At 43.4% G+C, this 19,001-nt stretch overlaps 1 long non-coding RNA gene across 1 annotated transcript in view; it reads right to left on the bottom strand.

Moving 5' to 3' along the window:
* Positions 1 to 19,001, bottom strand: part of LOC105609771 (uncharacterized) — a 29,382-nt gene continuing 10,381 nt past the window's right edge. Inside the window, exon 2 of the long non-coding RNA XR_001435029.3 lies at positions 1 to 250. This is a non-coding gene — a long non-coding RNA (uncharacterized LOC105609771). The remainder of the gene's footprint in view (positions 251 to 19,001) is intronic.

Genomic DNA, 19,001 nt, shown 5'->3' on the forward strand with positions numbered 1-19,001 from the left:
TTTCAGTCTGAATGCATTAACCATTTATTGTTGCTGGGCTTGTATGTGAATCCCTGGGGCAGGGTACTCTAGTTATAATGACTCAATCAGACCCTTCCTTCTTTTAATCCTAAACCCAAGTGTAACGACCAGTTAGTCACATGGGAGACAGGAGGTTGAAGCGAAGAGATGCCAGAAGAAAAGACAACAGGATGGACAGGTCGTTTCTTCAGAAGGAAATGCTTCCCGTCTTCTCTGCCACTTCGGCCACCTGGAAAGAAAGAGCTGAGATTGATCTGACCGCCTGCTACTGAAACATACACCCAGAAAGAGAACAGAGGGTGAAGAGAAAAACAATGAGTGTGTGTGTGTGTTGGGGGTGGAGGGGGGCAGGGGGTGGGGTGACTCCTTCCATGCTGACCCTCAGAAAAGATAAAGAAGAAAGAAAGAGAGCCCCATTCACTTGTGGCCCAATTCATAACCTATGAACTTGGGGTCTCCTCTGTGGAGTCAGAATAAAAGCAAGGACCAAGGAAGAGCCTGAGTAGACACTTCTCATGCCCAAAATACAACATCCCTGAAAGTTAGGCATTTTTCTTTTTTAAGTCTGAGCTGTGTGGCATGTGGGATCTTAGTTCCCAAACCAGGAATCAAACCTGTTCTCCCTGCGCTGAGAGCACAGTCTTAACCACTGGACCTCCAAGGAAGTCCTGAGTTGCGTGTGTTTGCTCAGTCTTAACCCAACTCATCTGAGATCTCTTGGACTACAGCCCGCCAGGCTCCTCTGTCTATGGGATTTCCCAGGGAAGAATACTGGAGTGGGTTACCATTTCCTTCTCTAGGGGATCTTCCTGACCCAGGGATAAAACCCATGGCTCCTGCATCTCCTGAATTGGCAGGTGGGTTCTTTACCACTGCACCACCTGGGTCCTGAGCTAGGCATTTTAAATAGGCCTATTTACTGAGGCTCAAGGAAAGAAATTGAAGTTCCACACTAAGGAAGGAGCAAAGTCAGAGTCTGCTCTTGGCTTGCAGGTTCCAGTAAACCATGCTGCTGCCCTTCTAAGCTCCCCCATCCCCCACAATTAGAACCTAATTGTTAGCATAGGTAGTCTTTAGTATATCTTGCTGTCCTGTGTCCTTCCCTACCCCAGGATATTAGATGAAATGACCACACCTATAGTCATTATTCGTTCATCTGGCTAATGTTTACTGAGACTGAGGCCTTTCTTCAGTTCTGAGCCCTGAAATTGCTTCTGTGATCCAGTGTCCTGAAATGTGGTATGAAGCTTCCCACGTGATTAGTGGTAAGGAATCTGCCTGCCAATGCAGGAGATGCAAGAGACAAGGGTTTAATCCCTGGATTGGGTAGATATCCAGGAGTGGGAAATAGGTGCCCACTCCAGTACTACTGCCTGGAAAATTCCATGGACAGAGGAGCCTGGTGGGCCACAGTCCATGGGCTGGCAAAGAGTCAGACACAACTGAGCACTCACATGAGTGCGCATGCACACACACACACACACACACACACACAAAGTGGAATGGATCCAGCCATAGGAAGAGAGCAGATTGAAAAATCAGGAAGTGGAGGATGAGAGGAGAAAGAAGACCAACAGTTAGCAGCCCTAAGGAGTCACCAGTCCTGGCAGTGAGCAGGACAGGGACCACACTATTGGCATGAAATGAGATCATGGTGATGAGGGCCCCTTTGCTGTGTGGTTTCTCCTTGACTATTTGCTATGCCAATAGAATCTTGTCCTATAGATCAGTTCAGTCGCTCAGTCATGTCTGACTCTTTGCGACCCCACGGACTGCAGCACACCAGGCCTCCCTGTCCATCACCAAATCCTAGAGATTGCTCAGACTCATGTACATTGAGTCGGTGATGCCATCCAACCATCTCATCCTCTGACCTATGGATAGATTATACTTTAAAAAAAATTTTATTTGCAGGGAGTTCCCCTGTGGCCTAGTGGTTAAGATTTGGGGCTTTCCCTGCCATGGCCTGGGTTCAATCACTGGCAGGGCCAAAAAATACGCACACACACACACACACACACACACACACACACAAAATAATTTGCTGTGGTATGTGGGATCTTTTTTAAAGAAATAATCTCACATAACTTTATTTTTGGCTGTGCTGGGTCTTTGTTGCTCCTCGGGCTTTTCTGTAGTTGCAGTGTGTGGCTTCTCATTGCAGTGGTTCCTCTTGTTGCAGCTCCTGGGTTCTAGAGCACAGGCTCAACAGTGGTGGTGCACAGGGTCAGTTGCTCCTTGGCATGTGGGGTCTTCCCAGGTCAGGGATCAAACCGGTGTCTCCGGCATTGGCATTGGTAGGCAGATTCTTTACCATTGAACCACCAGGGAAGCCCAGTGTGTGACGTCTTTAGGTACTGCATATGAACTCTTAGCTGTGGCATGTGAGGTCTGGTTCCCTGACCAGGGACCGAACCTGGGTCCCTTACATTGGGAGTGTGGAGTCTTAGCCACTGGACCACCAGGGAAGTCCCTGTACAAATATTTTTTGAAAGCTGATTGGCAGCTCCTAATGTTTCCCAACCGTCCAAACCATTCGAGTCATCTTCCGAATCTCTTTGAGGTCCCTACACAAAATGATCCAGATATCAGCTGTTAAAAGACAAACTGAAGCATATTAAAGATTTTAAGAGTTTATTGGAGCAGAAATCAATTGGAATCAGGCAGCACCAAAATAGAAGTATTTAGTAGTGCTTTCCACCAATAAGAGCTAGGGGAAAGACTTATAGAGAAAAGGTAGATTCAAAGCAAGGAAATTATTTGATTGGCTACAACTTACACTCCTGCCTTATATGGGAAAGCTTGCTTGGCTGTTTGTGATTGGCAGTCCTGAGGTTTGGCTTTCTTAACCTTGAGGTATTTATAAGTTCCAGTTTGGGTTTGCTTAGGGCCTCTAAGGCACGTGGCTCAGTGGTAAAGAACCGGCCTGCTAATGCAGGAGACACAAGAGACGCGGGTTAGATCCCTGAGTTGGGGAGGTCCCCTGGGGTAGGAAATGACAACCCACGCCAGTATTCTCGTGTGGAGAATTCCATGGACAGAGGAGCCTGGTGGGCTACAGTCCATGGGGTGGAAAAGTGTCAGACACGACTGAGCACAGCACAGCACTAAGGCACTTGGCTGCACCCGGTCTCAGCTGCGGTGCACGGGGTCGTCTTTCTTCCCTGTGGCATCTTTAGTTTGCAGCATGTGAACTCTCAGCTGTGGCATGTGGGATCTAGTTCCCTGACCAGGGATCGAACCCTGGCTCTGCATTGGGAGGGCGGAGTCTCAGCCACTTGACCACTAGCGAAGTCCCTTATTTATTGATCATTCTTTTAAAAAATTTATCTTATTGAAGTATAATTGACTTGGGGCTTCCCAGGTGGCTCAGTGGGTAAAGGATCTGCCTGAAATGCAGGAGACATAGGAGACACGGGCTCAGTTCCTCAGTCAGGAAGATGCCCTGGAGGAGGGCATGGTTACCCACTCCAGTATTCTTGCCTGGAGAATCCCATGGACAGAGGAGCCTGGTGGGCTACAGTCCACAGGATCACAAAGAGTTGGACACGACTGAAGCGCACATGCACATAGCTGACTTACAATGCTGTGTTAATCTCTGCTGATTCAGATATATATATATTTATTCTTTTCCACTATGGTTTATTAGAGGATATTTAATATAGTTCCTGTGCTATACAGTAGGACCATGTAGTTTATCTTCTCTATATAAGTTTGTATCTTCTAGCCCCAAACTCTCAATCCCTCGTTCCCCCATCCATGGCAAACTTTAAATCACAGACCGTTTTAAACTATTCAACTTTTGTTAATGTGTGTTCAGGAAATATTAACCTAAATAAAATATAGTTTGTATTAAAAAAAAAAGGCAAAAACGTGTCCTTAAAAAAAAAAAAAGAAAAAAACAGCAACAAAAAATTCTGTCCTCTAAAGTTAAACAATGTTATGCCTAATTTTTAGACCATTTAGAAGGCAGCAGAGCATGGTGACAAAACAGCGGAGGCCCTTATGTTAGACCATCTTGGTGAAGCCCCAGTGACTGCATTTACCAGCTCCGTGACTTTGGAAGAGTTACTCGACTCCTCTCTGCCTTGTTTTTCTTATATGTAAAGTGGGAATTTTACATATTCAGAACTGAGAAGTAAGTGCGCTTGTTATTGTCCAGCAGATAACAAATGATATTCGGTAAACGTCAGTTTCATCGTTAGTTTTCAGTTTCTTTCTCTCTTCTGTCCTCCATTCGCACAGTTAAAGCCATTTACTTCTTTCTTTTAAAAATACCTATCTTGATTACAGAATTAATATATATTAGTAAAAGATTCAGAGGATATATAAAAAGATAAAAAAGAGGAAATAGATATTACTCACTAATCCAAAACCCAAAAGATATAACCGCTTTGAAAATGACTCTCAAGAAATCTAGTTACTAGCATTTCTGAGAAGTGTTTGAAACTTCAATTCTTTGGTTTTATGGAAAGAAAAATCTCCTTTCTAAGGTACTATTTCTCTTCCCTAGACTACCTCAGTACAACTCTGTACACTTGTAGATGAACTTTTATTCACCATTTACAGCTTTCTTTGCCAAAAGAAATCAATGCATGATCCTCAATATCCACTCAGTTCCCCTCTGACAGGCTCAGAGGAATCCATCATTGTATTTTCTAATCTCCTTGTCATCTGAGGAACAGGGACAGTGAGAGCTTGACAGGGCTCCTGGCCCCTGTGTTTAACTTGGGGACACTAAAGCCCTGGATGGACATGTGACATGCTGGAGGGCCTCCGTGGGGCTGGAATCAGAAGCTGGAGCACCTCATGTGCCCTCCCTGCCCCCACACGGTGCAGCTGTGCAAGGCTGGACTCAGAAAGTCTGCCCTGGGTGTGGGTGGTTTCCCACGTCTGAAACCACCAGGTCTGTGTGGGAGAAGCTGTTTTTAAAAAATAATGCGCAATCTCTGAACCCGGAAGAGGAGAGCTTGGGAGGAGAGATTTGATAGAGGCTGGTGGGCCCTCCTTCTCAGAAAAGGCAGGAAGAGGCCCTGAGGTTGAGGAAGGACATTTGCTAGAAAACACAGTGTTAACAAAATAACAGGGTAAAACCCACAGAACCACAGAAAGGAGTATACAAATTGAAACTGGGTGGTGTGTGTTCAAAGCTAGATTGGGTAATACATCTTTGAAGGAAACTCTAGTTTTATTTTATTTTTTAATTTTTAGGAAGAAAACCTACAAGGTCATCTTATTTGAAAATCTTATTAAGTAGGTGCTCCTTCCTCTAACGTGAATATTGAAGGTCTAGATTTCCATTAGGCATAAATCCTTTCAGAAAGATTTTCAGTACTGATTATTTCAATATGAATAAAAGTGAGATATTCAGGATCGTGTACAGAAAATTAAACGAGACATTTCCTCTGTGATTTCTATTCGGTCGGTCTGTTAAAAGAAAAGGCCACGACACTTTAGTAGTGTGTTTATATTTAGATAGTCAAAATTAACTAAGAGCATGCAAAGTGCTTGTCTTAGAGTAAACCTTCTGTACCTATTTATTTATTAACTTTTAAAGTGTCTTTATTTATTTGGCTGTGTTGAGTCTTAGTTGTGGCACTTAGGATCTTTGCTGAATCATTCAGATCTTTCATTGTGCTGTGGGTGAAGATGTGACATAAACTAGTTAGAACCTACTAGACCCAAGATGGTGAAAGATTTACTTCCAGTGGGACTTGGGCCTCATTATATGCCATTGCAGTACATCAGCTAAATGACTCAGCAGCAAGGGCCATGACAGTTTTGAAGCCAACCATGGAAGTCCAAAAAGGGGGCAGTGGCCCAGTTCCTGGAAATCCTCTCCCCTTCCCCAGATAATTGGAATAATCCTCCCACTCATTAGCCTATGAAATTATGCAGCCCATAAAAACTAACCATGCCATATTTTGGGATCTCTCCCCTTCCAAGACGGCTCACACTCTGTTTATGGAGTGTGACTCTCTCTCAATACATCAATTTCTCGCCTATCACTTTGCCTGTTGCTGAATTCCTTCTGCACCGAAACATGAAGAATATGAGTTTCATTAAGTCCTGAGACCAGGTGTTCAATTTCAGCTGGGAGACTGTGGGCTCAAGTCTCCTCCTAAGCCAGAAGTTGTGGGTTCAAGTCCCAATCTTAAGTATGCAGCCTTAGCATGAGAGAAAGGGAGAGATCAAGGTGAATCTAAATGTTTGGACTGAGCAACTGATAAGCCAATCACTGAGGTGGAGAAAACTACAAGAGGCACAAATCTGGGGGGTTGGGAATTGGGTATTCTGTTTTGGATATACACATTTAATAGGCCTGAGAAACATACACTGGCAATTTTCAAGCAGGCAATTGAATACGAATCTGGAGGTCAAAGGAGAGATCTGGCTGGAGATGTATATTTAGGAGTCCTCAGCATACTAATAGTACTTAAAGCTACAAGCTGCTTAAGATCATCTGGGGCTATAGCAAGAAGAGGGAAATTGTTCTGACTACTCAGCCCTGAGACACGACATCCACAGAGGAGGAATTAGCAGAGAAGACAGGCCAGCCAGCGAGACAGAGTGGCAGTAAGAGCGAGTGCTGTCTTGGAAGCCAAGGGAAGAAAGTGTTTTGGGGAGCAGAGGAAGATCAGCTGTGGAAACGCTGGTTTGACTGTCAAAGTTAATAGCATGGACCTCACAGGGCATCATGACAAAAACAATGAAAAGATGATTAGAGGAGATTCCAAAGAGAATGGGAAGAGACAGACTGGAGACAGCATGCACTGACAATGTATGTCTTCAAGTTTTGTAGAAAGGGAAGCAGATAGATAGGGTAGCAGCCAGTGAAGTGAAAGCCAAAGTGTTAGTTGCTCAGTTGTGTCTGACCCTTTGCGACCCCATGGACCATAGCCTGTCAAGCTCCTCTGTCCATGGAATTCTCCAGGCAAGAATACTGGAGTGGGTTCCTATTCCCTTCTACAGAGAATCTTCCCGATTCAGGGATCAAACCCTGGTCTTCTGCACTGCAGGCGGATTCTTTACCATCTGAGCCATCAGAAGGGGGATTAACGTGAAACTGAGAGGTAAATATTGTTACATGCTAAGGTGAGGATATTTTAGGACATATTCATAGACTGAGGAGAATGATCTAGTAGAGAGGAAAATTTGAGTATGCAAGGGAGAGAGGAATAATTTCTGAAGCCATATCTTTGAGTAGGTTAGAGAATAGTGGGTCTAGTACCCAAGTGAGACAATGATATTGAACAGGGAGCTTGGATAGTTTATCTGTGATGGCATGTGATAGAGTAGAGGATAAGGCAGATGTGATAATGGGAGCTCCTAGAAGACTTTTTTCTGGTTGCTTCTCTTTTCTTAAGGAAATGGGAGGTAAGGTCATCCATGTGAGGTTTAGGAGAGAAAAGAAGGTGTGAAACAGCTGCCGTGGAGAGTGGAAGAGTGAACGACGGGGGACGATGGGATAGGGATGCCGGGCAGCACTCAGGGGACACCTGAGGTTAGTGGTCATAATTTAACGTGAGCCACTCCGCACAGTCGGTTGCTCTCCTCCAGCCACATTCAGCTGCACTGGTGCAAAGGTGGAGCTGATGGACAGTTAGTTTTGCCATGGGCTAGGCTTTTACCAGGCAAGTTTGCTGAAGGGAGCAGTGTAGGGAGTAACGAATCATGGATGGAAGATAGTTCAGGACAGACATGATGATGTTATGGACAGTGAAATAGTTTGAGGATTAATGAATTATGGATCCCAGACAAAGAAAGAATTACTCAAGTCAGAGCTTCCAAGACTGGAGGCAGTGGTCAGAGAGTGGTTTGCTTAAGACGATTTTGAAGGCAACTCCTGGAAGAGCTGACTATAGAACCTTAGAATTCAGAAGCTCCACAGACCAAGTGTTCAATTTCAGAGTATGAGGTGTTCATAACTAAAATTTTGGTATGTGCTGTAGGAATAGTTTGTGAAGAGAAGGGAAAAAGAGACAGTAATGAAGATGCCTTTAACAGAAGGAAATGGATTATCATTTTAAGCATAAAGAAAATAAAGCCAGAATCAAGGTCACAGAAGTCCATGTGAGAAAGGGGAAAACTGGAAAGAGATTTGTCCCACATTTCAAGGTCATAGTGATTGATGTAGGCAGGTGAAGGGAATTGGAATCAATGTTAAAAGCAAAAATAGAAATACATGACACTGTTGATCCACGAGGGGACTTTGCACAGTTGTTGTCAAGAATTGTTGAAGTGCTTGATTTCAAAGCACTTACTAATGACATCAAGAGTTGTTTGGTCACTGGTTGCCATGTGTGATAATGAGACCAACTGGAAGGTCTCATTAGTCCCCTCCTTTCTCAGTGATCATTTGTTTCAGGGAAGCTCAAGTAACAGGGATGAGTCGGAACAATAAATCACGTTATCTAGACACACTATCTTCAAACACAGGCATCTGAAAGCATAGGCAGGAGACCTCTGGCCACTCAAAGAAAACTCAATAAAAGTTTAGTCAGTAACTTAGATGGCAGACCTTTCTGTGGCTTATCATTTACTCTTGAAAGTTATCATCTATTGAAAGATTCAAATAAAAATAAGCTCAAAAATGAATGCTTGGGAGTTCCCTGGGATGTCCAGCGGTTAGGACATAGTGCTTCCACTGCCATAGCCCTGGATTCAAACCCTGGTCAGGGATCTTACCCACAAGCCATCTGGTATGGCCAAAAAACCCAAAGAATTCTTAATGTGGTGATGATTGCATAACTCTGTAAAAATATTAAAAGTTATTGAATTGTATACTTAAAATGGGTAAATTTCATGAAATATAAAATTACACCTAAGAAACCTTAAAAAAACTGAATTAATATTTATTAAATATTATAACAACATATTTGAAAATTTAATTCAGGGTTGAGCTCAAAGTCATACTGACTGTTGATTTATTATTAAAAAAAGCAGCCAACCAGGGTATAGCCCTAAAAAAAGGAAAATCCCTGGAAAAGAATTAGGTCACTTACTATGTGTTTCTAGTACTAGTTAATACAAACCAGCAGTGAAACTGTAACATTGCCCAGGATAATAACCAGAGTTTGTGTAAGGCTCCAGAAAATTCTTTCCTTGCAACACTTCTTGGCTAGCTTGCTCTTGCTCTTTCTGGTAACGTCCAGCCCACGTTGTCCCTGGACTTCTTAACCTTTCTTTGCTTGTCCTTTGGATGTATTTTGCTGCCTGGACTGTAATTCTTTTTTATACTGAAGTTGGTAGTTAACTAGAAGACACTAGTAGATTTTGCTGACAGGAAAAAGGCCAAGTAGGAACTTGCATGTAAATCAGCCTGCTAGTTAGTCATCATTCTCACCAATAAAACGATGTACCTGGAAGGTGACCAATGAAACTCCATAATTGGAATGAGCGTCTGGCCTGGTTCCTGCGGACTTGGAAAGCCCGTAGTTCATACCCAAGTGTACAGAGGAGGGGCCGCTGCCTCATGATCTCTTCACAGCTGTTATTTTGAAATAATTATTCATGGCAGTGAGCTGTCACAGAATATTCGAGGCGTATGCCTGTGTTATGAAACAACATTTGATGTTTACCGCCATGGTGAAATGCTTAGAACACCAAGCAGTGGTAGGCGAACTGAAAGTCTCCAGTCAGGAGGCCTCCTTTTGGGAATAATTAAAACGTGTCGAGTCCTGCCTCTTTGCTTTTCTTCTCGTGATTCTCCCTGATCTGCTGCCCCGTTCACCTGCCCACACCCGTTCCCCAAGCCTTCCTGGAGCGCTAGCTCGAAGACAGTCTCTCCTAAGTTCTCACCCAGGTGCTTCCCCCTTAAGCATCTGTATGATTTAGGGAAGTTCTTTTACCTTCTTCGGAAAATGGGACAATATTTCGCAAGGTAGTGGTTTGGCACTAGATGCTCGGTAAAAATTAATACCTTTCCTGACTGTTTTAGGAGAGTAAAAATATATCACGTTCCTCTGAATGGAATGTACTTCACAAGTCAGTGCTTTATTTTAAGCTCCCTTGTACTTTTGCTCACTGTTTCATGGACACTATTTATCTTATACCCACAGTGAGCCTCAACCCTCCCAGGGACATAGAAAAGCTTTTACTCTTTTCTGAAGTCCTCTTGGAGTGTCTACTTAGTCACAGAGCAAGAACATGTAGGTTTGGACTAGGCTGTGGCTGGTGGGCAGTTTACTTTGCTGACGTCACTGTTTTCAGTTCAGTTAGGTTGTGGTGATAAGATCAGACCAGGTGGCTAGGATGTAGGGACCCTGTGATTGGGTTGTTGGACATGAGTCACTGGCAGACCACTGAGGAGGGTTATCTCTTGGAAGCATAGGAGTTCAGTTTCTCAGAAAGTAGAAAGCTCTCAATGACTTTTATTAATCAAAATAGAAGGCTTTTTATACCATCTAATATGTGAAACTTCTACTGTTCTCAATTTGTGCTCAGTTGCTCAGTCCTGCCCAACTCTTTGTGACCCCAAGGACTATAGCCCGCCAGGCTCCTCTGTCCATGGGATTCTCCAGGCAAGAATACTGGAGAGGGTTGCTACTTCCTCCTCCGAGGCATCTTCCCACCCAGGGATGGAACCCCAGTCTCTTGTGTCTCCTGAACTGGCAGGTGGATTCTTTACCACTGCACCACCCGGGAAGCCCCTTCTTAATTTCCTCTTACCCAGTAGCCATGCCAGAATCTTGAGACATGCTTAAATCTTCCCTCTTTACCTCCATCACACCCATACGGATATCGTCAGCAAAATCCAGTTGATTCTATCTCTTCCATGACTCTTCTGATCGGTCTTCTTGTCCTCCCAGGCCTCAGTGTAGGCTCCCATCAGCTCTTACCTGGATCTTTAGAATAACTTTGTTACTAAATTCACCCCTCTTTAATTTTCTTCCAAAATGCTGCCACCAGTGATCTTTGTCAAACAGCCACCAAATCAGGTTATCTTCCTTTGTAAAATCTTTTAAGGATTTGCCACTATTGACAGAGAAAATATTCTCTACTCGCTCTCCTATGGAGTCCATCACCTTGAATCTCTGTCTCCCTTACAATCTTTATTCTCCATCATTCTTCCCTTCACATCCTCACCCCAGTTACAACTTGCAGGTGCTGTGCTCTTTCAGGCTTCTTGGCCCTTAAATGTTTTCTTGTCCTGGAATGCCCTCTCTTTCATGTCTTTGACAGCATCATTCTTTGGAGCAAAGGCTCTGGGCAGACGCCTTCATTTGATACTGACTCCTCTGCTTGCCAGCCGAGATGTTGGGCAAGTTATTTTAAAATACTTCATATTATTTTATATAGTAACAGAGAAGGCAATGGCAACCCACTCCAGTACTCTTGCCTGGCAAATCCCATGGATGGAGGAGCCTGGTAGGCTGCAGTCCATGGGGTCGCTAAGAGGTGGACACGACTGAGCGACTTCACTTTCACTTTTCACTTTCATGCATTGGAGAAGGAAATAGCAACCCACTCCAGTGTTCTTGCCTGGAGAATCCCAGGGATGGTGGAGCCTGGTGGGCTGCCGTCTATGGGGTCACACAGAGTCGGACACGACTGAAGCGACTTAGCAGCAAAGGGACTTCACAGATGTTAAGGATCTTGAGCTGGGTAAGTATCCTGGTTTGTCCAGGTGGGTCTCAAGTAATCACAAGGGGCCTTATAAGAGGAAGACAGGATGGTCAGAGAGATGAGGAGAAGGCAGAGTGATGATGAGAACAGAGCCTGCAGTGAGGCAGCCGTGAGCCAAAGGCTGCTGGCAACCTTGAAAAGCTGGGAGAAATGAGGAACAGATTCTCCTCCGGAGCCTCCAGAAAGAACCAGCCCTGTCAAACACATTGATTTTTAACCTTTAGGACTCTTTTCTGACTTCTGATCTCCAGAACTGTAAGAGGATACATTGGTGTTGAATTAAGCCACTAAGTGTGTGTTAGATTGCTACAGCATTAATAGGAGATGGAGTGAATTCCATAACATTTACGTATCTATATCTATATATAGTTTTTAATTCATATGTTTCCCCATTAGGCTGTGTATGTGTGTTTCTTAGGGTCTGATGATTTTTTCTTCTTCTTTGTGACGAATGTGAACAAATCCTTACTTCAAATTGTGTTTATTTCAGGAGGGTGAAGACTTGGGTACCAAACTCTACAGTTTGGTACTTACCCAGCTCAAGATCCTTAACTTAACATCTGTGAAGTCCCTTTACTATATAAAATAATATAAAGTATTTTAAAATAACTTGCCCATCATCTCAGCTGGCAAGCAGAGGAGTCAGGATTCAAATGAAGGTACCAAATGAAAGAATAGACAGAGACAAAACCCAGTTCAATAAGGCCCTCTCTGCCAAGGAAAAGTCAAGGTGCTCTTGATTCTTATTAATATTTTAAAAACACTCCCTAGTCCCATGTCTGCATACCTAGCACTGTGCTTGGCACATTCTTAAACTCATATAAATATCTGATGAAGGAAAGGTTATGGTATCAAGTGTGATCTTGCATTTGATTGGATTCAGTTCACACCAGAATGGAGGCACAAGTTGTGAACTCTCCAATAAGGTTCTGTCTCCAACAAGGACAGGTCTGTGAGATATGTCGAAGAAATGGTTGAAAACAGGTCTGGGCATTGTTGTAGAAAAAGAGAGGTGACTATAATTAAAGGAGTGCCTGGTCCTGGAATATTTTACATGATAAATATTTCATAGGGTTTTGGTCTCTCTAGCATAAGACAGAGCTAGAAAAAAATCCAGAGAAGGATGTTAAAGATGATCAAAGCCGAGGGAATTAGGTAGGTATGGTAGTAAAAATAAAAAAGATTCTATTTGAAAAAAAAATTAAAGTCTTAAATTCACAAATAATAATCACAGATTACTTTCTCAAACCTGAAAAAAAAAAGAAGTAGGTAACATTTCTTAAGCTTGAAAATCCTTCTACTAAAAATAAAAGCGAAATACCTCTTTATATCGCACACATGAAAATATAGAATTCATTACTCTGAAAGGCTGTGCCTACCAGAAATGTAAATACTGCAGAGAGAGCTGAATTAGGGGTCAAGCCAGGCAGCAGTGGCCTGAACTACCTCTAAGAGGCACAAATCATTGCTAAATACATTAGATTGTGGTGTCTCTGTTAATTCAGGTTTTCCAAATACAGCTTTTTACAATTTTACACTTGTAAATTGCCTGTCTCTGTTAAAATAAACAGTGCCCTTGAGTGGAATTTAAAAAGAAAAACAAGAAAAGTCTTACCATTTGGATTCATGTCTTTTGAAATGCTTTCGAATTACACATATAAGTAGCCTCGTCAACTAAACTTTTGGATTGAATAGAATGAATGGCCTTAGTGCTATTTACCGTAAGGGAATGATTTATTTTCTCATGCACACTTTAATCTTTTTAACATAATTTACACAAAGTTATCTGGTGCAAAAAGCCACAAAAGGAAACTCTACAGAGAATAAGGACCACAGAAAAGTGAGAACCATCGTACAGATTGTTTTGAGGACATTTAACGTATGATTTTGGTATAAGGTAGGGATCTGATTTTATCTTCCAAATGACTAGACAATTGTCTCAATGCTATTTATTAAATACTTTGTCTTTTCTCTTCCCTGGTGGCTCAGATGGTAAAGAATCTGCCTGTAATGCGGGAGACCCATTCGATCAGGTCAGGAAGATTCCCTGGTGAAGGGAATGGCAACCCACTGCAGTATTCTTGCTTGGAGAATCCCATGGACAAAGGAGCCTGGAGGGCTACAGTTCATGGGGTCACAGAGAGTCAGACGGCTAACACTTTCACTTTATCTTCTCTCTAATGCTTTAAACACCATTTTGTTGTATACTAAATTCCCATATCAATGGCAGTTCTTCAGGTAATATGTAGAAGTGAATTTGAAACCAATGGGAGGAGGAAGTCCATGACAAGAGCAGGATTGGCTCCTAAACTGTCAGGCCACGGGAGTTTCCAGCAAGGCAATTAGGCAAATAAATTGGCAGCCTAATACTCTACATTCTATTAGTATGAATTGATTGGACACTGATTAGTCCATTTCAAGTTTTTTCTTTCTAGAATCTATAAAACAATATTACTAATTCTTTGGCGCAGAAAATAAGATTGGGATATTTATTCTCCAGCTCCCTTCCAGTGATACCCCTCAGAGTACTGGTGTCACAACTCCTGTCTCTTGATTCTGGTAACCTCCCTCTCCTCCTGCTCTTTTGGACCTTAACTGCTGTTAGCCCTGGGTCCTTGCAGGATCCCTATATCTCTCCCACATTTTCAAAATAGGCTGGTGATATGCTGGTAGATAGCTGGGGCCAAGGGATGTGGGAGAGCCTTAACTTGTAGTACCTGCCACTTGCTCTGATATAAATGTTCCTATCATGGCCCATCTTAAGCTACCAGTGTGAACTCACTGAACCCAGAGCTGGGAGGAAATGCTAAGAGGTGGCTTTTATAAACTGTTATGAGCCAGCTCCAGCACAGCACTCACTGAGATGGTCCTCTTATAAATGAATTCTTTCTAAATTATCCTAATTAGAGTTTGCCATCTGATTCCTTGGAGAAGGAAATGGCAACCCACTCCAGTATTCTTGCCTGGAGAACCCCATGGACAGAGGAGCCTGGTGGGCTATACAGTTCATGGGGTCACAAAGAGTCGGACACGACTGAGTGACTACACACTTATCTGATTCCTATTGGGCCCCGAACTGATTCCGATACCATCCTGGACCATTAAATGTTTAATCAGAGAGAAAAGAGCTCTCTTTTCTATAGGACTTAAATCTGGGAGGATGTGAAACTAGAGCTTCAGAAGCTGAGAGCAAAGGCAACCAGGAGGAAGGCAGAGCTAAGAGACGGAAGTAGACAAGTCCTGGCCATATCATCTCAGCCTGGATTCTGCTGGTGTGAGGCCTTTACCAAGGCCACAAAAGCAGAACCCAGAGCCAAGGTCACCTCAAAAGCTGACAGAGCCCCTTTGTAACTTTGCCAAAAGGCCCCCTGATCATCATAATCAGGCTTCCTGACCCATATTAGGCAAATATGCCCACCTCAGTAGTCACCCTATAGCGCCCTAACCAATCACCTAATGCCAACCTTCTAGCAGGAATTTTATTCACCTTGAAGTTCTAAAAATTGGCTACTAACCCGTGAAAAGTGTCTTTTCCTGGTCTGTCAGGAGGTCAGCCTGCCTGTGCTTGCAGTGCCTACTTTATCTCTGCTCTTTGTTCTTAATAAATCCACTCCCTTCTGAAATGCTCTGTGTCTGGAAATTCTTTTCCAGCTCCTTCTCAGATTGCCTCAGCAGATAACGGCCATACTTGTTAAGACTTATTTTTTAATTTGACTGCCTCAGGTCTTAGTTGTGGTATATGGGATCTTTAGTTGTGGCATATGGGATCTAGTTCCATGACCAGAGATCTAACCCAGGCCCCCTGCATTGGGAGGGCAGAGTCTCAGCCACTGGACCACCAGGAAAAGTCCTGATACAGAAAAGTCCCGATACAGCCATACTTGAAGTGAACTGTGCCCTGGCCTTTTCAGGACCATGAACTAGTAAATTTTCAGGACCATGAACTAATAAGTCCTCTCTCTCTCTCCCCCTCTCTTTTTCTATTGATTTCTTTATTTTTGCTTAAGCCAGTTTCTCTTGGAATTTTACCATTTGCACATGGAAGATAGCTAATAAATATACAATGGCACGGTGTGGTTTGGCTCTTTGCTCCCCTGGCTTTCTGCACTCCAGCTTCACTGGTTTTCTTTCAGTCACTTAGAAGCTCCTTTGCTCCTCTGCTGCAATTGCTTTGCAGGTCCCATTGCCTCTGCCTGGAACAGTCTTCCACCCTCTTTGCCCGTTTAGCTCCTACTCATCTTCCAGATCCCTGACTGGTGTCACTCTGCTAGTTGGTTTCAACGTGGCTCCTGGTGAATTATACCTTCTGGTATTCATGTCCTTTTGTAGTCTCCTCCCCCTTGACTCTGGCTTGGTGCTGTGACTGCTGTAAACAACAGAATTCAGCACCAAATGGGGCTGTGCCCGTCCCGAGGTTAACACTTAAGAAAAGCTGGAAGCTTCTACTTTTGTGCTATTGGAAGACTTGGGCCAGTATAACAAAGGTCTGATTTCCCTGCTGGAGAGACCAAATGGAGAGGCTTCTCCTGAGAACCCTAGCTGTATCCTAGCCTACGTGCCAGCTGCATGCAGCTGCGTGAGTGACCCCTGAAAAGACCGGCAGGGGAACGAACTAGCTCCACCCAAATCACAAAGTTATGAGCAGGTAGAATAAAAGGCTCCTCTTCTTCAAGATGGTTGCTTTTAGTCATTACATTTTGGGCTAGCTAGTTGTGCAGCAATGGATAACTGAGTCATCCGGAGAAAATGCCTCCAAAAAAGGAAAAGAAAATTTCTCCAACATTCCTAGACCAAGTCATTCCCCAGTTAGACATTATCAGAGTACCATGCACATGGCTTTCATGATACTCAGCATAGTTTGTAGTGATACGTTTACAAGAATGACTTTTTTTGGGGTGTTCCTTCCCTTTGATAATTTCAGGATTATTGACCACCCCATTCCCCACCCTGGGGAAGGAAACAGCAATCTGCTGCAGTTTTCTTGCCTTGGAAATTCCATGGACAAAGGAGCCTGGTGGGCTACAGTCCATGGGGTCTCAAAGAGTCAGACATGACTGAGAGACTAAGCAACAACAACAAAGGATATTTACCCAACTTCAAGACATGAGTCCTTGCAATCATGGTTAACCACCTAGTCTGCCCCATCCCAGGGTTGAGAACCCTAGAGAACTAGGGTTCTCTGCTTTTATTTGTGCCGAATCTGCCACTGATGCTCTGAATGTAGGTTCAGTAGAAGTTTTTACATAGAAGTTTAGCACAGCAAATATTCCATATTCCTCTTCTCCACTCCATTCATGATTCTACTCTCAAGCGTTACGCCCTATTAATAGGGAAACTAGATTAAAAAAGACTCATGGTTTACAGGTTTACAGTATTCAGATTTACACAGCAGTTTCTTCCAAATTATACTCAGGGGTATAAATCAGGGACTAACATCGGCTCACTGACCAAGCACAGAGCCTTCCAATTCTAGAGGATTTTGCTGGTGAGTCATTGAGTTAAAAAAATTCATATCAGTAATAAATCTCTGGAGAAGTACTCTGTGTTCTTTTGACAATTGATTGTTTCTAGGTGGCTACTTCAACTAACATTATCCAAAAGATAGAGTTCTGTTAGAATATAGAATAATGCTTTCTGAGAAGTTATTTCTATTTTTATTGTTTAAAGTTGAGACCTGGGTTCAATCCCTGGGTTGGGAAGATCCCCTGGAGAAGCGAAAGGCTACCTGCTCCAGTACTCTGGCCTGGAAAATTCCATGGACTGGATAGTCCATGGTTATAAAGAGTAGGACACAACTGAGCTTCTAAAATAGAAAAAAAGAAAAGAAAGTTGAGACAGGAGATTTACCATGGAGTATACTTCCAAAGGACCAGAACTTTCAGTAAATTTATTCTGTGTTATTTTCATTAAAAAAAAAATTATAGATCATAAACCTCTGCCAGATTGGACATTTGGGTTGCTGTGTTTGTGGGGAGAGGGCATAAGGAGGCCTAAACATTAAGCAGCTTAGAACTGACTCTCCTGGTGTTACAAAGTTTCAGCCATGGTGACTGAAGGTGTATGAGGATCCCCCTAACCCATCCGCTTGCTCAAGTGCTCCATCAGCCTCCACAGATCTCACGACAAAGACCGTGCTGCCACCTTCTCTCTTTTGCTGTTGACTTTGCTCTAGTTCAGCCTGTGGAATTTCGTGGTGGCCTCATAAGTGGGTTTCCTGCCTTCGGTCTCTTCTTCACTCTGTGAGTGTGTGCTAAGTCAGTTCAGTCATGTCAGACTCTTTGTGACCCCATGGACTGTAGCCCGCCAGACTCCTCTGTCCATGGGATTCTCCAGGCAAGAGTACTGGAGTGGGTTGCCATTGCCTCCTCCAGGGCATCTTCCCAACTAGGACTGAGCCCACATCTCTTATGTCTCCTACATTGGCAGGTGAGTTCCTCACCACGAGCACCGCCTTCACTCCCTCTACCTCCGAATCCATTTCTGGATTCACCCCACCGCTGGGGCGACTGGCCACTCCCTTTCATAAAACCCTGCCAGGACTCACCATCCTCTGCTGCTAAGGTCCCTAACTCATGGTCCACAGATATTAGGCAGATAAGGGGCCAGGAACCCTTTGAAGATGTGCAGACAACTGACATGACTATGTCCATTCCTTGGGAGAGCATTCCTGACATGACTATGTCCATTCCTTTCAAGAGCCACAGTCTTGAAAAGGTCTGTGGCTCCCCAAGAGGGAAGAACCACTGGCCTACAGGAGACAAGCAAATTCCTTGACAAGTAATGTGATTGTTGGAAGGGTGATGGAGGCGATGAAAAGATGCTCTAAATACCACAAGGAAAAGGTATGATTTCCAATCTGGTAAATGTTGTGCTTAACAAAACAAGACTTGGGTGGGAGGAGAGATAAATTAGGAGTTTGGGATTAACATATACATACTGTCATATATAAAATAGATAACCAACAAGGACCTACTGTACAGTAAAGGGAACTCTACTCAATATTTTGTAATAGTATCTAAGGGAAAAGAATCTGAAAAAGAATATATTTATATGAATCACTGTGCTATACACCTGAAACTAACATGACATTGTAAATCAACTATACTTCAATTTAAAAAATCAAAACAAAAACAACAACAGAAAAGCAAGACTTGGCAGCATCCTCCCCAAAGGAAGGCCAAAGCTTTCCTTGTCCTCAAGTTCCCATAAAGACACCCTAAAATGATGCTGCTGAGGTCTTCCCAGGTGGCATTAGTGGTAAAGAACCTGCCTGCCAATGCAGGAGACATAAGATCCTCTGGAGGAGGGCGTGGCAACCAACCTAGAGAATCCTATGGACAGAGGAGCCTGGA

This window comes from Ovis aries, chromosome 8 (assembly GCF_016772045.2).
Source record: "Ovis aries strain OAR_USU_Benz2616 breed Rambouillet chromosome 8, ARS-UI_Ramb_v3.0, whole genome shotgun sequence".
NCBI lineage: Eukaryota > Metazoa > Chordata > Mammalia > Artiodactyla > Bovidae > Ovis > Ovis aries.